The sequence below is a fragment of the Ixodes scapularis genome, unplaced genomic scaffold (genome assembly GCF_016920785.2).
Source record: "Ixodes scapularis isolate PalLabHiFi unplaced genomic scaffold, ASM1692078v2 PGA_scaffold0__279_contigs__length_252992795, whole genome shotgun sequence".
Classification (NCBI taxonomy): Eukaryota; Metazoa; Arthropoda; class Arachnida; order Ixodida; family Ixodidae; genus Ixodes; species Ixodes scapularis.
This window is the reverse complement of record NW_024609835.1, coordinates 75,670,399-75,693,020: the sequence shown is the minus strand read 5'-3', so window position 1 is coordinate 75,693,020 and position 22,622 is coordinate 75,670,399.

Sequence of the window (22,622 nt, the reverse complement as noted above, 5' to 3'; positions counted from 1 at the left end):
ACGTCCCCCCGGCAAGTGGGAACCGTAATTGCTGCCAAGAGAAGCCGCAAGTTCTCGAAGTCTATCATTTAAGCAACGTCCCGTCTGGCCTATGTAAACACGACCACACGTTAAAGGAATCCTGTAAACGACATCAGTGGCACAAGGCACAAACTTTGTGACGTGTTTCTTGCTGCAAGCAGGTTTCTTCACTTTCAGCCCGCTCACCATAGCGCACATTTTAGACAATCTGCACGGGCAGTGAAAACAACGTCCACGTCTAACTTAGATACTATCCTATTCAGATTGTGCGACACTTTATGAATGTGTGGTAGCACTACGAAATTCAAAAAGCTCAACCGTTACGGTTGAGCTTTTTCAAATTTTTTTTAGAAGGGATTCTGCAACTTCCTCTATTAGAACCGAGGGAAAACCGGAGTGTTCCAAGCGAAGGGTCTGGGGGTCAAAACTATCACTAATTACATGCGGACAGGACTTCAGCAGTGCCGACCGGAGGCACAGCGAGGCGATGCCCCTCTTTTATCAATTTAGAGTGGGCTGAGTCAAATGCCAAAAGGGCCTTTTTTGTGCGTGGCCTGTACATCCAGCACACATGGTCAAGGGAGTTAAAAGACAACCGGACATCTAAAAACTCTAAAAATCATTCCAACAGAAGTTTGTAGGTAAAATGTAAATGCTTAGAAGATCTGCTAAAACCCTCCAGAGTAGTCTTGACTAAAGAGACCAGGCTTTGCTCTAAAGGAACACTAACAAAAATAATAAAATAGTCAGCGTACCTACAAACTTTCACAACGGGGGCGTCAGCCAACTCATGCAAAACCGAGCTGTCAAACTTGGCAAGAAACATCTCACATAGTACAGGCGCCACACTAGACCCGATACAAATGCCACACCTCTGCACATACACCTTGTCCTCAAAGCAAACAAGCGTTGAGTTTAGGTAGCAGTCCAACACTTCCAGGAAGGCATCAGCCGTAACTCCACGCGCATTTTGAAATGCAAGAACGCCCGATGTCTCAATCAGTTCCTGAACAGCAACTAGAAGTTCGTCAATGTGGAACCGAATAAAACAATTACGCAACGCCCAAGGAGAACGCGTTGTTGACTCCGAGTAGGCCCTCCCGTAGTACGTCGATGAGGTGGTCCGAACTGCTCACCTTGTATGGGTGTTCTGGGATGAGGTTATTGAGGTGCAGCTGCAGAAATCTGCTCACCTGGGCCTGCCAGCTGCCTCTCTCGGTGGCGATGGCTCTGAAGGGGCACTCAACTTTGTGCGTCTATGCCGCAAAGAACATCTTTAGGACATCCAGTTTGCAATTTCTTGCACGCTTTTCCAAGGCCTCGAGGTTCAACTCCTCTAGCATCTTAACAGCCCTAGTCTTTGCCCTAACCGGTCGTGTGTTTGCTAGTTTGAAGTTCTTGTTGATGGCCAGCATAGCTTTCTCACCAAATAATTTGTTTGGGAGTACCGTGAAGCTTCCTTTTTTGTCAGCCAACAGGAGCGAAAGGTCCTGGTCGTGGAGGTGACGGACAACCCTCCGGAGGACCGACCGATTGTCTTTGCTACCTTCGTAGCTCCTCTACAACGACTCCACGCTTTCCGAAACACATCGCTCCTTTTCCTCTGTGGGAGCCTTGCCTGCAATCCTGTGGACAGCTGCCAAGAGTTCAAGTTTGTCCCCCGACGTTTCAAGACTAAACTTTGGCCCTCTTTCCAGCACTCGTTCCACGGCGGGTGGGACCGAAGCACCACCCAAAGAGACCGCCGAGGCAACAGAAACTGTCGTTTTCTTCCCCAGTTTTGGCAGGTTCTACCGAGTTCTGCACCAAAGAAGCTTCGTCGTCGCTACCGCCAACCTACGGTATTCTGCCAATCGGGTCACTCCAGCTTGGCCGTCCCCGCACCACTTGAAGTTTTTTGAACAGACAGTTTTTTGAACAGACAGTACCTACTGACTTCGCGGTACGCCGTGTTTTTAGAGCGCAGCTCTTAGGGGCCCGTTCCCGGCTTGAGCGGCGTCGCCGTCGCCGTCGCCGTCGGCGTAACCAAGGTCATCCCAAGGTCATTTGACCCCCAAGGTCACGTGACCCCTCCCCAAAAGTCACGTGACCCCAAGGTCACGTAACTCCCCAAGGTCACCCCAAGGTCACGTGACCCCTCCCCCAGGGTCACGTGACCCCAAAGGTCACGTGACACCCGAAGTCACGTGACCCCCGGGGTCACGTGACCCCCATGACGTCATCAGTGACGTCACTGATGACGTCACCGGCATCCGCATCGTCAGCGTCATCATCAATGATGACGTCACCGGCATCCGCATCGTCATTGTCATCATCACTGATGACGTCACCGGCATCCGCATCGTCATCGTCATCATCGCTGATGACGTCATCAGTGACGTCACTGATGACGTCACCGGCATCCGCATCGTCATCGTCATCATCACTGATCACGTCATCAGTGACGTCACTGATGACGTCACCGGCATCCGCATCGTCATCGTCATCATCACTGATGACGTCACCGGCACCCGCATCGCCATCGTCATCATCACCATCCACATCGCCATCGTCATCATCACTGATGACATCACCGGCATCCGCATCATCAGCGTCATCATCACAGATGACGTCATCAGTGACGTCACTGATGACGTCACCGGCATGCGCATCGTCATCGTCATCATCACTGATGACGTCACCGGCATCCGCATCGTCATTGTCATCACACTGATGACGTCACCGGCATCCGCATCGTCACCGTCATCATCACCATCCGCATCGTCATCGTCATCATCGGGAATGACGTCATCAGTGACGTCACTGATGACGTCACCGGCATCCGCATCGTCATCGTCATCATCACTGATGGCGTCACCGGCATCGTCATTGTCATCATCACTGATGACGTCATCGGTATCCGCATCGTCATCGTTACTGATGACGTCATCGGCATCGTCATCGTCACGTGACCCCCCTAGGTCACGTGACCCCCACCCAAGGTCCCTTGACCCCCCCCCCCCCCCCCAGTACCCTTCCATCCTCCTCCTCAAGAGCTGCGCTCTAATTCGGCGTTACAGGGAGTTGTAAACGGCTTTCACTTTTGTTTAAACGAGATCACGCGCGTGCACGGCGATAGCAAAGTTGGAAGCATCCAATAAACTTCAGTTGAAAGCTAGCGCTTGTCCTGTGTGCTTCTTCGTCTTTTAGAGCGCAGCTCTTAGGGGCCAGTTTCCGGCTTTTGCGGCGTCGGCGTCGCCGTCGGCGTAACCGCGAGGTCACGTGACCCCTCCCTCCCAGGGTCACGTGACCCCCCTCTCCTGAGGTCACGTGACACTCCTCCCCGAGGTCACGTGACCCCCTCCCTCCGAGGTCACGTGACACCCCCCCCTCCCCGAGGTCAGGTGACCCCCTTCCCCCTCCGGAGGAGAGTCAAGAATGGGGGGAGGGGGAGGGGGGTATACTCTCCCCTCGGTAACCTTCCCTCCTCCTCCTCAAGATCTGCGCTCTAATTCGGCATTACAGGGAGTTGTAAACGGCTTTGACTTTTTTGTCCCGTCTTTTTTGCGCTATTTTTAATATGAATGTCGACTACCAGCTTGCCCAGCAGACCAAGCTTTTACAATATATTCCTTACGTTGACCTGGAAGTGCGGCATGCGCGTTAAGTGCTGCTATAGATTCTCGGTGACTGGCGGTGAATGTTAATTCTGAGTATGAACTCTGAGAATCACTAGAAGAAGCATAATTGCAGCCCTGGTGAAAGACCTGAATGCTGACTCCCGCCGAGGTAATGCCACGGCACAGAAATCGCAGGCTATGAGCACTCTCCTCTTTATTCATTTGATTGCCATTCAAGCAATAATCTACGAAATGCTTCACTTAGGGAATAGAGGACGTTCCGCACACACCAAAGAGGGGTGCTTGTTGACGTCAAGGTTCTTTGTTGGTATCTTCTTTTTTCACGTGGTGTTTAGGGATTCATCGTTGGGCTGCTGGTGGAAATACACGCCAGACGTCTTCCCCGATGTTGACGTGCAATTCGGGCCACAACACTACACCATAGGTCCATGAGAAACAAACCCCTTGATCAGCAGGGGCCCTATGTTGCACGTTTTTGACTCCGACGGCCACTAGGGACAAGGAAGTGACGTCAACGACACAGCAAGCGCAGATTGGATGTTGACAGAAGAAAAAATCAACATCCAATCTGCGTTTGCTGCGTTGTTGACGTCACTTCCTTCTCCATAATCGCCATGGGAGTCCAAAACGTGCAACATATAGGCCCCTGGGTTAGCATGGAACAGCGAGATAGTTAAAGCCCCTCTATCCTGGGAAAAGTAGCTCCATCCGTTGTTGTGAAATGCTCGAGACACGTGCCGCGCGCCCCTTCTGGGAAGGACATGGCGTCTGAAATCTAGCTCAGTGTCGCGCTGTGCCGCCACGATCTTCCCAAGGGCTGCACGTTGTACGTGCCTCGTGCATCGACGCAATTTGCGCTACTTTAAAGTCATGAAGGGGCTTTAAAAATAGTATGGTGCCAGCGCCCCCATGCAGAAAGATGCACATGCTTTCTCTTGTGACGGAAAAGACAGTATTAAAACGAAGCACGCGAATCCAGTCCCACCGTGCCAAGGGTACTGTGCAAAATCAAGAAGGATGAAGTGGAAAGGACAGCGATAGATGAAAGGCAACGACGAGGCAGGTTTTTTTTTTTTTTTTTTTTTTTTTCTTTTTTGTATAGCTTGAATTATGAGAACGACCGATCAAACGGTACGACATTTACTGCTCGGCCTATTTAATTCTTAACCGAGTAAGATCCTCGACATTTTGGTGCCGAAACCAGGGAGTCTGCTTCACGACATCATCTCCGAGCCACGGTGTAAGATACACTCTTTTGGTGAAGAGACGACGGGGCTTAACGCGCGGCGCGAGGAATCAGATAGCGTTCGTTCAACGGGCCTCCGAAAGGCTGCATCATTCCGCGGCCGCCGTGCCCGCGGCTGACAGTGTCACCGGCGGCCAAACGGCGAAACTGTGTGAGAGCGATAAAAATTATCTCGTTACCATGACACCCCGGTATACCGTGGTCTTTCTGCACGTGCGACAACCTCGCTGGAGCTCTGCGCGTGTGGAATATGAGACGGCACGACCCGTAGTAGTAGTAAGCGTTTTATTGGAAAGGAAAACCTGAACAGTTGGCCACTCCTAAAAATGGGGGCGAGTCAGTTCAGGGTTGAGGAATGGGTTAGAGGAGAGACAGATTAAAAGAAAAGAGAGAGAGAGAGATTAAAACAAAGGGAAGGGGTGGATGACTGTTACTTGTTGGCACTCTGCACTTAAGGTCGGATACTTGTGGTTTATAGGCGATCGAATAATTCTGTGTCTTCTAAAAATGTGAGGAGACGTGCGAATGTTTTAGAAGCGGTCCCGGCCGGACCCGGAGGAAAAAGAATTTCCTCTGTAGTGGCATGTGCGACGCCGGCGCACTGCAGGCCGTCGATGAGGGATCTTCTCTCTTTCGTTAACGCCGCGCAGTCCCAGAGGAGGTGGTCGAAGTCCTCAGGAACATTGCAGGTTGGGCAGAGGGGGTCGAAGGCAGAGTTTATGCGGTGGAGGGCTTTCGCCATGAAGGCACATCCGGTGCGTAGCCTACGCAGCAAGGAGGCGCTGGATCGTTGTAGCTTCGGTGGGACACGTACAGGAGGTTTTCCGCAAGAAACCCGTGGGTCCGGGTGATGAACGATTATATCTTGATGTATAAGTAGTTTAGCTTCGTGTATTTTAGGTATTGTTACCACTGGGACATCAAGGTGATGAGCCGCTGCAGCGAGTTGGTCAGCGGCCTCATTGCCCGAGATGCCAGTGTGCGAAGGCAACCACTGAAAGGTTAATTGCCAGCCCTTTGCTTGTAAGCTTCTCGCTACATGCGCGACGAATCGAGCGTATTGCGGTGCGTCTTCAAGACGATCTAGCTGTTGCAGCGCCATCCTAGAGTCTGTGAGGATTAACGCTTTGCCACATTGAGGGAGGTTGTTAAGTGAGTCAAGGGCAAGCCAAAGTGCCACAAGTTCGGCAGTTGCCGACGTAGTATAAAAACTTAGCTTCCTGGACTCGGTCATGTTGAGCGCTGGGATACACATGGCAGCAGTAGACGACTTACGGCTATGAAGCACAGAGCCATCGGTGTATGCCCGCAGCCAACCAGCGAAGGACGTTTCCATGTGGTCTTCAACAAGGCTCCGGACTACAGGTTGGGCTGTGTTCCGTTTACTTTTGAGAGCGGGAACAGACTCATTGATGTTTAGTGGTGGAGCGTATGGTGGTGGAGTCATGTAAATGATGTCTGGGTCACCAACGAGTGCTCTGAATTGCGCTGCCAGTTGTCCGAGGTGCGAGAGTGGACGCTGATGAAAACGCTTTAGGAGTGGACCTGTTGATTGACAAGATGACTGTCTTGCTATGTGCCGAAGTGTCAGCTCCCTGCCGTGATTTTCAACGAGATTGACCCTGGCTTCCACTAACGTTGGGGTATTTGGGGAGTATCTTGGTAGGCCCAAGCATAAACGAATTGCGACTCGTTGAAGATCTATAGCCGAGGATTGGGTGCTGCTGGTGCGGACCAGCGGCAAGGCGTATTGTAGACGTGAGAGGATGAGCCCTCTATAGAGCTGCATCATCATGGCCTGGGGTGTTCCCCACCGACTGCCCATAATCATTCTGATGGCGTTGAGATGCCGGCGACACCTTATGATGGTTGTCTTCACCGCGGGGCGCCAGGAGACGCGGTCGTCTAACAGGAATCCCAGATAGGTATATGTTCGGACTCGTGCCACATCAGACCCGTTGATGGTATAGACCCTGTTGATAGATGATCTGGCCGTCGGATGATATTGAAGGACTGCGGTTTTGGAGGCGGAAAGCGTAAGCCCTAGTCTTGATATTTCGTTTGCTACTGCTGTTAAGCCTTGCTGGAGCGTTCTCTGCATAATGCTGTATGTGTTAGTAGGAGCTGTAGCCCAAAGGGCTACATCGTCAGCGTAAATTGCCATGTTGATAATCTGCGAATGGCTGTTTATGCGTCGTAAGACGTCTGGGAGAGCTGCCATGACTATATTGAGCAGAAATGGGCTTATGACGCTGCCCTGGGGAACGCCTTGAGCAACGTTACGTAGAGAACTGAGCGTTCCGTTTAGGCGAACGCGCACTGTGCGCCCACTTAGGAATGCACGTATGAATGCCAGCGCCCGGCCAGATACTCCAAACTTAAGAAGTTGAGCAATGATGGTTGTATGAGGAACAGCGTCGAACGCTTTCTTGATGTCAAGAAAGATGGCCGAGCTGGCTTGGCGCATCGCCTTAGCTTGCTCCATATCTGACACGAGGTCGCCAATCGCATCTGTTGTAGATCGATGTCTTCGGAAACTAGAGAGCTGGTGAGGTAGGGCACCAGAGGTCTCAAGTTGCCAGTCAAGGCGTCTCAGAATCATTCGCTCCAGAATCTTTCCGAGGCAGCAAGTGAGGGAGATTGGTCTGTATGAGCTCGTTTCACATGTGGGTTTTCCTGACTTGTGTATTGGAACGACCACAGATGTCAGCCAGGCGGGAGGGAGTACCGACGTACTCCAGATGTTGTTTAGGTACGCAAGGAGTCCTGGGAGGGCCATAGAGTCAAGGTTCCGCAGTGCTTGAAAAGTAATTCCATCAGGACCTGGTGCGCTTCGTTTGCGAGAGGTGCAGCGAAGAGCATTTTTAAGCTCCCGCAGCGTGAAATCCGAGTCGCTGGAGGACGAAGGTGGTGACCGGAGCTGGGGGGAGGTCGTGCTGCCTGTGACAAATCCAGGAGGAGTTATTGGAGCAGGGGTGCTATGTTGCGCTTTTTGCACTCCCAGGAGACTTGGAAGAGGGAAGTGACGTCAACGACACAGCAAATGCAGATTGGATGTTGACAGAAGAAAACGAAATCAACACCCAATCTGCGTTTGCTGTGTCGTTGACGTCACTTCCCTCTCCCTAATCTCCTGGGAGTGCAAAAAGCGCTACATAGCCCCCCAGAAGTGAATTCATCGGCGAGCAGCTCTGCCGCTTGAGCCACGGTGATGTTCTTGGCGATGACAATGCCGAGGGCAGGTGAGCGGGGAATGGCATGCCCAGCTAGGACACGAGCCATGCGCCACGCTCGTCGTCCACCACCAGGAGTATGAAGCGTCTCACACCGCTGTCGCCACTGTCTTCGTTGCAAGCGATTGGTGTGTCTACGGAATGCAGCGTCGACCCGCCGGTAGTGTTGAATGTCCTCCTGTCGCGATGTTTTGAGTGCGCGTCGCTGTAGCTGTCGGCGCAAAGCACGGAGCTTGATGTATGTCAGGTCTGGGTTTGGTCGATATATTGGAATGGTTACAGTTCGGGTTGATTTGGGGAAGGCCTGAGCTATTGCTGTCATGTAATCGGCATTGTCAAGAGACATTAGTTGCTCAAAGTACATCCGGTAGTTGTCCCAATTCGTCACCGTGCAAGCCCTGTGTGTGACGGGTGCGCTCGATAGGGAAGTGATCTTTATAGGAATATAATCACTGCCCCAGCTATCGGGTCCCGCTGACCATATTGCGCGTATCGAGTTGGTAGCAAAACTCAGGTCAAGTACACTACGCTCTACTCCTGGGCGTACAAACGTAGCGGTTCCGTCGTTCAAACAGCGGAGACCAATGGCTGTGGTATATTCTTCCAGTAATCTGCCGCGTGCTGCCGTTTGTTTTTCTCCCCAGGTCTCGTTATGGGCGTTAAAATCCCCCAGCAGCAGCGTGGCTGGTGCACACCTAGAGAGTATTGTACCTAATATCGTAGGGTCCCAGGAAACGTTAGCCCGTACGTAGGCTGTGACGATGGTTAGGTTTGAGTTACCTTTGTTGATTGTCACAGCCACGTATTGAGCTCTGTGGTCGCAGAGATCAGAAAGATCCACTTGTACTTGAGGTAAGTTCCGGTGAATGTACAAGGACGCCTTGGGTGCATCTGCTGATGTTGAAGTTGTTCGGGGCGTGCTGTTGTATATGACGTATGGTGAGAGTCGGATCTCTCCCAGCTTAATGTTAGTTTCTTGTAGCGCTAACACTTCGACCTGGTGTCTTTGTAGGTGCTGCCTCAAGTCGTTTATTCGTCTCCGGAGACCGTTAACATTCCACTGGATAATTGATGGGATGAAGTTCGTTTTGGAGGGGCACGGAAGTCTATTCTTTGTTACATGTATTTTTCCGTTGTTTTGGGCTGATTTCTCACCGATCCAGTCTAATGACACCAGGAGGTGATGAGTGGTACAACAATGTCAATTATTGTGATTAATGATTGTGCAAATTGAGAATGTAGGCAAGCCAGGAAGGTGCGCAGAATTGTGGTAAGTGTGCAAAGCGCATTCCCGAGGCTTTGTGGCTTAGGTGCTGCGTCAGATCTTGAATTCTTGTAGGTAGGTTGTACGCTGGACTTCCTAGTTGGGTTTTGCTTATCTTTCAGAGGACCGGTCACAGTAGCGTCCTTAGCGCTTGAAGATGCTGAAGGCTCTACAGTAGTAACTGGTGTCTTTGGCGTCGTTGTGGCTGGCTGTTTCTTCAAAGATGGGAATTCATTCTCACTGTTTAATGGAATTGTGATCCCTTTGTCTTCATTTGTGCGTTGAGGACGCCTCCGAGGTGTCCAGTACCTTCCTGCGCCGCGGGTTTCTTGGTTGCTGATGATGGCTGACTTTGCTGAAGTGTAGTCCATATTGTTTGAGCTTTTGTAATTTGCAATTTGTTTTTCCGCCTTGTAGATTGGACACCTTGGTGACGTGGCGTCATGGCGCTTGCTGCAGTTAGTGCACTTAGGTTGTTCTGCTCCGCACGTGCTGATGTCGTGTTCGCCTCCGCATCGGCTACAGCGCTGCGCTTTAGAGCGGGTACTTGCAATATGCCCGAAGCGGTTACACTTCGGACATTGTCGTGGCTTTTCCAAGTATGGGAAGACTTCATATCGAGTGTGGCCTATATAGACGTGCTCGCATGTCACTCCCGAGGAGAAGGTGAGCTTTACTGCCTCCGAAGTTCCAAGTCTTCTTACTTGAATTACAGGCGCTTTTTCTCGTGAAGATGCGCAAAGTTCAGCGTCTGTGATTTCAGTGGATACGCCGCGAATGACTCCAACGTAAGCAGATGGTGGAGGCGGTTCATACGTCATAACTTGAACCGCACCTAGGCTCTTGAGTCGGAGTAGGGCTTTTGTGGATTCCACATTACGTGTGTCGAGGGCCAGCAGATTGAGACGATAGTTCGGTCTGATCTGTATGATGCCGTCAGGAGCGACGTCCTCCAGTTTCTTTTTCAGAACCAAGGGGTTGAGGTTGGTTACGAGTTTTGTTGGGTCAGTAGGCTTGGCAATAACGGTGAGATTTGAAAGTGGTTGACTTATGATGGTTGATTGACTCGAATTAGAGCCATGGCGTCTCTTCTTTGTCATTTGAGTCGTCCATTTGTCTCCATCGTCAGGCTCAACCGTCATAGAAGCATCGTCGTCAGTGATGGCGGGCTCACCAGATTCGACGTCGGCGGATGCTGGCTTCGGTGCTTCATGGATGCTCATATCCGTTGAACCCCGAAGGGTGGAGACGGATCTTTGGAGTACCGAAGGAAGATGCTCCGAGGAGTTCCGGCCGGTACGTTGGCTGTTGATTATCTAAAATACTACGATCTCTCGGGAGCAATGAGAACGATCGTCCTTCCGCAAGCGTCGTCGTCGTCCGCACGACCCGTCTTGTGCACATCTGCCGTCACCGCTTGAAACAATAGTGAGAGAGAGAAAGAGATAGAGTGAAAAACAAACTTTATCGGCACGTCGCGAGGAGCGCGCTGTCCTTACCTGAAGAGTATTATCTTACACCGCGTTCCGAGCCCAGACGAAGGTGCAAATTTACCAGGTACTGGTGACTTTCGTTGCTAACCCTAACAGTGGAACTCGAAGACTTTAACGACGGAGGCAAACCATCGGGATTGTAACGCGAAGATTTTTCAAGAAGGGTTCCTGCCAACCAAGCGAAAGCCAATCGACCTTAACGAATCGCAATGGACAGACTGAAGGCGAAGCGTACCACTCGACGAACCCAAAACACCAGGATGATAAACAATGCCACCACACTGCTGAACAGCCCTGATATAGACCTGAGCAGGCTCATCGGAATCAAAGAACGCCTGACTACGAGCAACGCGGAGCTTGATAGAATTAACCAGGAGTTAGAGCCGCTGCTATCGGCAGCTATCAGCTATTAGCGTACTCTTCTTCTGCTGCTATCAGCAGAGGAAGAGTACGCCGCTGCTGCCGAATACCAAAGCCATGCCATCATAATTACTGCGCAGCTCTGCTTCAAGATTGCGGAATTGGAGACCAGTAGACGCCCCATGGTTCCGGAAACAGCAACGACTACGCCCAATGCGCATGACACAGTCTTCAGGATGAGTGGATACAGACTACCAAAACTGGACATTACTACCTTCAGTGGAGACGCCACCCAGTTGCGGACGTTTTGGGAAGAGTATGAAGGAACAATTCACTCAAATCGCACGTTGTCAACGACAGATAAGTTTAATTAATTCCGCCGCTACCTGACTGGAGACGCAGCAGGACTACCCACAACGGAAACGTGTTATGCTGACGCCATTCAACTACTAAAACAACGTTTCGGTGATCAAAGCAGGATAGATCAAGTACATCTGGCGGCCCTTCGGAACCTTACCCGTGTTCGATCCTCTACAGACACCATGGGTCTGAGGAATTTGTACGACACTACGCAGCTGAACATTCGAGCTCTCAACTCACTAAACGTGACTACCGGAAGCTTCGCGGCCATGCTTTGTGATATTCTCATCACATCGATGCCTTACGACACTGTGGTGCAATACCACAAACAAGTTTCATACAAGGCTCCAAAAAACGCAGCAGCAGAGGAGGGCAATGCAACTTCATCGCCTGCATCTGTATCTACATTAGAACTCAACGAGATGCTACAATTTCTTCGAATTGAAGTGGAAAGCAGGAAAAGGAGCAACTACAGCGGAGCCCGTGCGAACGAGCGAAAGCAAGAATCTCGTGCATCTGCTTCGGCGCTTCACAGCTCACATAGTTCTCAGCAAACAACAGACGAGTGCTATTCCTGCCATTCCAAAAGGCACGCCACACGACTCTTAGAAGACTCTTCTGGAGAAGAACAAGTTACTCGGAAAGGACATAAGATGCTTCCGCTGCACTATCAAAGGACATGGCGCAAGAGATTGCGAAAGGCAGTTACGGTGCCCAAATTGTAACGGGCGACACGCGATAAGGATGTGTGATCCGTCATTTGCCCGGACGAGGAAGGAAAAACGAAGAAAGACTCAGTCGTTTGCGTGTCTTCATCTGATCATAAGCACAATACTTCTACTGAGCTAGGTGAGAGCAATAACATCCACCTACAAACATTTCGTGCGTGGTCTATCAGTGAAATAGGCAGTGGCTATATCAGAGGCATCATTGATGGAGGTAGTCAACGGTCGTTCATCACAGAAGATATCGCACGCTGCATGCCTAAATCTCAGAATCTCTAAAAAGACGAAGCTAGCACTAAATACGTTTGCTAGCACCTCAAGCAAAATCTTGCACCATAGCAATGTTGTTGAGGTTCGTATAAAAAGTCAGTATAATGAAACTGAGTGCACAATCAAGGCAATTACCATTCGGGTAATTTGCCAGGATATAGCTACCTGAATTGCCGACGACACTTTCGCCCATTTTCCGAAGGATCGGAAGAGAAATCTCGCTGATGACATAGCATTCTGTGGCGTACAAGGAACACATAAAATAAGTCTTCTCATCGGATCAGATCAACTATGGAAGCTTGTAACAGGTGAAATCCTTAGATCCAAGGAAAGCAGTGGATTGGTAGTCTTACACACCGCGATGGGATGGACTCTCCAAGGACCCTCGATACAAAAGGGAATACTATTAAAAACGACCCTGATTGTGGGCGTCCTCAGCGCACAAACCATGGCCGACGAAGAAACAGTGACCCAAACTCTCAAGGCTTTTTGGGAACTTGTCAGCGTGGGAATCACAGACGTGGAGACAGCTTATACTCAACAGAGTGTAGCAGCGCGCTTTGACAAGAGCATTGCCAAGGTTGGCGAAAGGTACCAAGTAGCATTGCCCTGGAAAGAAGTCTGTGTGGAGGTGTTGAAGGGTAATCGTCAGATAGCTCTGACTCGCCTATATCGCCTGATCAAATGAATTACGATCCAGGGCGATCTACTTCGGCGTTATAACGATGCAATCCGCCAGTATATGAAGTTGGGACATGCGGAACTAGTACCGCTCGGCCAGCACGATCAAGCTGAGACACAAACATATTACATGCCACATCGGGAGATCCTCAAAGAAGAGTCTGTTACTACGAAGTTGACGGTGGTGTTTGACGCTTCATCTCACGAAAAAGGGTGCGAACCGCTTAGTCACTTCTTCGAAAAAGGTCCTAACCTGAATCCAGAAATAATTTAAATACTTCTTCGCTTTAGAGCGCATGCGATTGTACCAACTGCAGACATCGAGAAAGCGTTCCTACCAATCGAAGTTAAAAAGGGAGATCGCAACGCATTCAGGTTTCTGTGGTTTGGAGACGAGCTCCTTTCCTAGATGAAATTTAGAACATTCAGGAATGGCAGATGATAAGAGTTCCCCTTGGAGCGACATCGGGTCCATTTATGTTGTCTGCAACTATATACAGCACCATTTGAAGAACGTCACTATAGATCAAAAGAGCACTGCGAAAATATTACAGAGCTAATTCTACGTGGACGATCTTCTTGTGGGTGCAGATACGCTGGAAGAAACACCCGAATTGTACAGAACCTCCAAGATCATCATAAACGATGCAGGCATGAAGCTAAGAAAATGATCTTCTAACGATGCTGAACTGCAGCAAATTATGGATGAAACAGAGACAGACGCGATAGCAGAAGACACCGACAGAAAATTCTCGAGGATCTCGAAAGTATTGGGGATGACCTGGGACAAGGCCAACGATTGCTTCAAATTCTCAGTGGATAGTCTTATTGCTACAAAACAAACGAGACACTAAACGGTATGTGCTACAAGCAGCGTCACGCGTCTTCGGTCTGATGCGGTTGATTACACCATTCACGATACGAGCAAAGATTTTATTTCAGAGTTTTTGCAGGCTTAAACTAAAATTGGATGAAGAGCTTTCGGAGCGCCAGAGAGGAGACTGGGAAGAATGGTGTACTGAGCTGTCTCAACTCTACGGTATTTTAGTTCCAAGACACCTCAAGAATGGGTTGACAGAAGTCATAGAAACACAGCTGCACATCTTTATTCACGCAAGTACACAAGCCTATGGAGCATGTGCTTACATGCGAATCGAAACTCAAAGCGGAGAAGTTTTAACGGCTTTAGTGACAGCTAAATCAAGGGTTGCGCCGATCAAAACATTAACGTCACCGCGTCTGGAACTGATGGGAGTTGTTGTTGGAACGAGACTCCTAGACTACCTGCGCAAGATGTACCCTGACATTCCTTTTCGATATACCATGTGCACGGATTCTACTGTGGTACTCAGTTAGATTCAGGGCTCAGTAGAAAGATGGAAGCCTTTCATAAAACATCGCGTACTAGAAATCCAATCCCAAAGTGTTTCCGAAAACTGGAGGCACTGCCCTGAGAACAGTAACCCTGCGGACCTGCTCACGAGAGGAGAATCAGCAGCAACGGTGCGGGATAGCTCCATGTGGTGGAAAAGACCCAGCTGGCTTGTTCAAGATCCAGTTGAATGACCAAAAGACCTACCTACTTCAGATACACACTTGGAGCTCAAAAGCAACGAGCACTGCATCACCAAAGTATACCTTCAAACAACAAGTCCTGAAGCGATGGCAATCCTTGATGTGACGAAGTACAGTAGCCTGTCTAGATTGCTTCAAGTTACAGCCTAGGTTATCAGGGTTGTCAGTAATCGCAGGAGCGAAAATCGGGAAAGAAAAGAAGGACACTTGAAAGCTGCTGATTATGCCGCGGCGGAACAATATTGGATTAGGAAAGTTCAAAACGAAGCCTTCGAAAGGGAAGTCAGCTTACTGACTAGAGACCATCAAGTGGAAAAAAAGCTCACCCCTGGCTGATCTTTACCCTTTTGTGGACGAACATTGTATACTCAGAATAACAGGAAGGCTACATGAGCTGCACGCTCCAAGTGCAGTGAAACATCCTATCATTCTGCCGAACGACAAGCATTTTACAGAACTGATTGTCCTGAATGCTCATAACCAGTTGCTTCATAAAGGTGTGACTAGTACGATGACTGTTTTGAGACAACTATTCTGGATACCTCGAGCACGACAGTTAACCAATAAGATAATTCGTACATGTCGTAACTGTGGTAGGTTCAGTACTAAACCAACTCAGGTGCAATTCGCTCCACTTCCAGACGATAGAATAACGAAACAAAACCTTTCCAGGTCACGGGATTGGATTTTGAATGACCACTCTATGCGAAAAACCGGAACGGAAAGATGAACGATGCTGAGACTTATATAGACTTGTTGACTTGTGCCACAACGAGAGCGGTTCATCTAATCTTTCAACTGACGCATTTCTTATGGCATTTCGGCGTTTCATTTCGCGAAGAGGAGTACCCAGCACGATATTCTCCGACAATGCTAACACATTTAAGAAGGCATCAAATGACTTGAGGAACACCCTGAAAAGCCTGAACCACTCAGACTCCATTTCCTACATTGTTTAACACAAAATACGGTGGAAATTTATTGTTAAAAGAGCTTCTCTGTGGGGAGGGTGGTGGGAACGGCTGGTGCGTTCAGTAAAGACAACACTCAGGGAAGTCTTAGGAAGATGCAAAAACACTCCAAACCCGGGAGACGTCGTAATTAAAATAAGAGCACCGACTTGGCGCAACAGAAAAACAATTTCATTAGACGTTTCGCCTCCCATGCGGGAGGCATCTGCAGTAGTTACAAAGCAAATGTTAGGTTCAACCTCAAGTCAACGCTATTTATCAAGAATGTCCGTATAAGCTTCGTGGAGAGGGCCGCGGTTTTTGTTACTCACGGATGTGTCCCTGCGAACAAACCACGATTCTAGGAGCTTTCGGGGTCCCCATCTGTCCTCCCTCGCCAAGGTCGTCGCGGCCGGAAAGTCAAAAGAATGACCCATTGTCCACGCATGGTCCATCAGTTTAGTCTTCAGTCGCGTCGCGTGGGATGCGTACGTGACGTCACGCTTGTGTTTATTGAGTGTGGTCTCTCTCCTCCGTCCGATTTCACCAATGTAGGACGCTGGGCAGTCACTGCAGGGGATCTTGTAGATAACCCCTCTCTTGACGTTCGCCGGGGTTGCGTCCTTTAGTTTGGAAACGGAATTTCCAATAGTTAAGTATGGCTTGAAAACAGTTCGAGTGCCAAGGGGCCTCAAAGCGCGACTTTGAGGTTCGGAGAGTCCTTTGACATAGGGGATGCACACTACATTATTATCTCTTTCCCTTTCGCACGGTTGCACATTTGGTTTCATTTGGTTTTTGACCTTGTCAAAAACCAAATGAAACAAAAGGTCTCAACTTTGCAATGGCACCTTGATACGTTCCCAAGGGTGACTTCATTGTCGAAATCGAGAACCTCCGCCACATATCTAGCGAGACTGGCGTCAACCTTGCCCGGAGTCGTGTGTTGTCCATTTTGAACAATGCCAAGCCGCCGCAGCCAAACTTGGACCAGCATGAACGCAAGGCGTTGCAGGAGTTGAGAGCTGCTGAGTCAATCGTCAGTTTACGTGCTGATAAGGGTGGGAGAACGGTGGTTCTCGACAAGATCGACTACGACAAGAAAATGTATAATGTTCTTAGTAATCCCGCACACTTTTTCAAACTAGCCCGCGACGCTACTGGGAAAACCGAACGTTCGCTAGTTGATCAGGGAACTTCGAAAGAAGGGTAGGATGAATGATTCTCTGTGCCGCCGCCTTTTTTCCTCCAACGGATGCACATCTAAAATGTACGGCCTACCTAAAGTGCACAAACCAAAATGTCCTCTGCGCTCGATTGTATATCCTTTATCGGTAGCCCCACGTACGACCGTTCAAAATATTTGGTAGAGCTACTGGCGCCGGTGACAGGCAAAAATGGCCTTTGTGTGCAGAATTCGCAAGAACTCGTTCAGTTAGTCCGCGCCCAAACTCTCCATCCGAATGAAGGCATGTCCCTAGCAAAAATTCTAATAGAAATTTCTAATAGCCTATTGGTTTATTGACACTTTGTATTAGTCTATTAGTTGTATTAGCCTATTAGTTGTATTAGTCTATTAGTTGTATTAGTCTATTAGTTATATTAATATGTTAGTTGTATTAGTCTATTAGTTGTATTAGTTTATTAGTTGTATTAGTCTTATCAGTTGTATTAGCCTACTAGTTGTATTGATGTATTATTCTTAGTTATATCGTCATTCTTTTTACCTACTGCATTACGTAGCTTGCTAAATGAGGGCACACAGTGTAGCTTTTTTAAGATAATACGATTTATTCTCCCAATTTCTTCTCTCTCCAGAAACCTCTCAATCTAAATCAGCAATCTTCTTAGCCAGAGGCTTGTTCATTCCTGCCTTGCGAACCTTGCGCGTTGGCTCGTCGGTGCAGGTGGAATCCACATAGTGCCCAAAAAAGCCTGAAAGAGATAATGAATTCGCAGTTGAAAGTGACAGCATTCATGAGACATAATTGTATGAGCACCGAAATTCTAACTCAAGCTTCGAAGCCAGAGGGACACAAACTGCTTGGGCCTCCAACCACTAAAACCAATTTAGCGGCCATCTGGAAACACTCTTTGAAACCATTCTGTGCTAGTTTTGGAAGCTCTTTCAGGCCCTGCACCATCTACTTTGAGCACATGAGTAAAGAGTGCTGGCAGGTACGTAAATTTGTAGCATCCGGCTGTAAAAGATTTTAGCTATTCAACTGCTCTACACTGCCTTAGGTTTCGATCAGGTTCTAATCTTTTTTCTGGCTCTAGAACGATACTGCGGCCCTGCCCCTTACTTCCTTGTCTCCCTTTCCTTTCACCAAAAAGATCCACCCCAACTCATGCATTACAGGAAAATAAAATTAAAGAAGGACTTAAAGAAGAGAGGGGGTCAGCTCTTGATGGATAGGTATGTTACGGGGAACTTGCATGGTCAGAAAGCCATTAGAAAGTTCTCAGGGTACTCAAAGAGGGCATTTTTTTGTGATAAACAAATGGTCTAGTGTTTGGTCAGAGTCCATACCAGTGAGTGCTAGCAACCGAGTAGCCTCCAGCGCAGGCTTTTAGGACGCTCTTTGTCCTGTTGGAGGATGCCCCAGTGACGCTCCTCCCCAAAAGGCCAGCGGTTGAAAAAATGGTAGGTGAGGCCTCCCTGACGAACTTCGAGTCTTTCGCCTTCTTCGTGCAGTCTGCGAAACAGCTTTTGTGGATCCATACTCCATGGCCCAGATACACCTGAAACAAAAATTAAGATATTAATTCCATTAGCAAGCTTAGGTGTGATGACCCGCCTAGTGAGGCAATAGTTGCACTTGAGATGCATAAATGATTGCTTCATATTAGGAGCATGCTAATGACATTTAAAACTAAATTAAATATTTTTTTCAATAGTTCTTTAAATAGTGGATATTTTTGCAAGCAAACCCAAACTCTCAAATGCTTCTTCTTGACATCCTGAATGCAAAGAACTTTCCGCTTCTCCTTCGTTCATGCTGATTGCTCGCACAGCAGCGGCTAGTCACCAAATTATAAACAGGAATGTCACCATGTACATTGCACCTCATTACACAAGAGCGGCTTCGTGCAAAAGTACCCACTTGACCCTATGTTTAGTTGCAGGGGGATGGAATGACGCTGTATGAATAGACAGTGATGGCCACGAAGAGCTGTTGTCACATCTTAGGGCATGTATGGCATGCATGCTACAGAGTACCATAAGAAAATAATACGTTAAGCACCTAGAATAAAGATGGCGGCCGTGGGACTGCCGCCTAAATGGGGCATCAAAGCGTTTTTTGAAGACCCTTGTTTTTTTGTTTTTTTTTGTATAAGCCAATTAATATCTGTTCAAAGTTTGAAATGGCAAAACCGCTTATTAAGCGTGTGACGAAAAAAATAAGTGCGTACTATGTTCTCCCTCGCCTTCCACGGAGGGAGTGATGTGTTCGCTCCCCTGCCTCGCGCAGCGTTCACTTGCCATACTCGAGGGAGACTTTTATCTCTCCCGCTGCGATTTCTTATCATTTGTGGAACGTGATTATGTTCTGTAGTATTTCTGACACCGACTATGAGAGATCAGGTAGTTACGACGACGTAACTGATGTAATCACTGCGGACGGAGCCCAAACAACTTAAGAAGCAGCACGCATACGGATCACTCGGCGCAGGAAACCACTGCTCGCGATTGGCTGACGAGCGCCATTCAGCAACGGTTAGATTTTAATAGGGAAATCGGTGGCGCAGGATTGTAATTTTTAGATGTTTGGGATGTTTAGAGCCTGTAGATCGATACATGATCAAGAACTGACAATCTCAGAAACCTGTTTAGTGCCCTTTTAAGGGTAACTCGCAGCGCTAAACCGTTTAGACTATATGCAAATAATTATAACTTAAAAAAATTACTATTTAATTAGATTACAAATTGAGACCAATATTGTATCTATTATTAGAAATTTTAATGTTTGTGCATCCCTACTCAATGTCAACTAATTATGTATTAGGCTGAAATAGGTAGAATTGGGCCTCGATCACTTCAGTTGTTTACTTGAATTTTAAAGCAAATGTTTGTATAACTATTTTCAGTTCCGTTACCATGTTACTCTATTTACAACTTGACGAAAAATTACCGTGGGGAACTGCTACGGCAGGTAGCTCAGAAAGCTGATGCATAAAATGTTCGGGAACAGCATGCATGATTCAAAAGAAATACCTTATCTCCTACGACTTGAGAAGTCTCCGGACCATCATCCCTGGGAAGTGTGATCTGGCGAACTTCTCTGCTAGCAGCCCTGGCTAGACCAAGATCTGCCAGTCCGATCTGCTTGCTGCACCTGTTGTCTCCTGGGTGTGAGTAAAAGCTGTGGCTGCTGTTGCGACCACCAGAACAGTCTTCCTGGCCGCACCCAACGTCTCCTGGGTACAAACGGTCACTGCTGCCGTTCCCTTAGCGGTCACACAAGTAACCTGCCTGAACAAACCTTGGTATGCTTGCTCAGATTCTGAAAAATTCAACCAAAAATTAGCCTGATGAGGCCTGTTTTACATGGCCTGATTGCAAAGGCCATATAAAAAATAATTCGTTTGACTTATTCAGAATTCGGCACACCTGCACCACAAGCGCAAAGTTGCCATATGGTGACTTTGCACAGAGCCCTCATACAATAATGTTGACATGATTGCCATGTAAACATGGACATGGTCGTGCATCACGTGACCTTCTGCTTATGTGACATAGTCTGTCACGGAACCACTATGACCACAGCGCACTGACAGTATTACTTCCATGTTGCTGATTATGACGTAAAAAAAAGGTAATGCTTTCTACAATTTGTGTAAAAAGATAAGGAATCAAATATGGAGAATGAATTGCTAGACCGTTGGACCCACAAAACTTTTTTAAATATCTTGCTGCAAAGTTGTGCCTGAAGAGCTGAATTCTGTTGTTCCAGCTCGGCCACTCTCTGCTTCAGCCGGCGAATAATCTCCTCATGGCCTTCGGCTGGCTCTGCGTCATTGCTTGACGTGCAGTGCAGAGTTATTGCTTGATTTTGCTTGAAGACCTCGATCATTTGCTTCTCTTGGGCTCTTTTCTTTTTCTGCTTCCTCTGCACCTGCACGAGCAAGCGCAGATTGGTCTAATGAAAGACAGAAAAACACTAATTTGCATTGACTGATATAACTGATCTCACCTGAAATTAAATACTATAATTTCAAGTTCTTCCTTGTGCTAAATACACTAGCAAGTCTTTTGTCACATTTGCAACTATTAAGGTCATATGGCCAGTTTATAACTGCAGCAGTAACCACATCCAGGTACATGTCACATATAATGTTTGCTTCTATATGAGAGCAAATGACTGTTTATACTCCAGAATAACATCAAGGAGCTTCCGCATGCCCTATCCTCTTTGCTTTGCTGCCTCATATTCTCGCGTACGTGAAGAAGTTGATGTTAGCTTCCTTCAGACAGCGTCGCGTGTGTATAACCCTACCACTGCTTGGACTCTTGCTCAACAACACATGCCGAGCTAAGTTGAACTACGCTAAACACTGTCAACATCGTTTTGCATGTGAGATCACAAGACAGCAGAGGAGAATGTGGATACATGCTGATGTTATGCTTGAGTATAAACAGATGTCAAGCATTTGAGGATATTCAGGAAGTCTACCAGATTCTAATCCTTTCTTACTTTCACAAGTCTTTGCGAGGACTAAGGCCCTTCCTGATACATTCATATTGGCCAAAATAAAATACCTACTCCTGTGGCTATCCGCCAGCTATATCAGCCTAAGTTCAAAATACATACCTGAGGCATCTCTTCACTGCTGGACGATGACTCTTCGCCTGATGGTCGTTTGTGAATTGGAATTCATTTCCTTCCTTTCGTGCCTTCCCTGGCCTGCATCTCTGTTTCTGTAAAATAAAACAGGTGTTCAGATGCAAGCATTGCGAAACGAAAAAGGAGAAAATGGAAGTTTATAATTTTAATACACATATCTGATAAACTGGCAATCTGATTTAAACAATTTAGCTAACAATGAATTTTCTACAGGTTACGGGTATAGTACTCCGAGTATGCGCCCTAAATGATGTGCGATTTATAGGCTTTGATTTTAACTAAGTGTCGCTATTGAAAAACTTTGAAGGGACGAAAAGCTACAATTGTAGTATACTGCAATTTTCTTATGGTTTTATTTATTAAATTCATGATCAACTAACCCCGAAAACCTTCCCCACCATACACTGGGGGAGGAGTGCAGGGGTTAACTGTTTTAAAATAAATACAAACGAGAGGCAGCACAGCAGCCTTGGGAAAAAATTCCTAGCAGTTGTCTCTCATTGGTATAGTTACAACCAAACGAATATCATGTAGGCTTATTTTTGTATGCGATATGTACTGTTCCTGCTCATAGAACAGTATACCTATACATGGCTTGCATTGACGTCACGTCAGCTGCCATTGCTTCGGACCATGGTCCAGTGCCCATACCTTCTGCACCAGACACTTGGCACCATCAAATTTTTTCTTCTCTGCAAGCTTTGTCGAGACGAATAAATTCGATGGTGCAAAATGTATGCCACAGAAGGCACGGGCATGGGAATGGTAGAGCTGTGGCGGCTGGTACAGTGCCGTGCGATGTCATGTGAAAGACATGTATCGGAAGTCGGCATGCCCGCTGCAGTAAATTAAATCTATTTGGTTGGGTTCTGAAAAACGAAAGTATTCCTTAGTATATATGCTTTAATTACCTCAACAGGTTTAATAATGTCTAAAAGAAATACAACTAAACGGGCAGCAAGAAGCTGCCACATG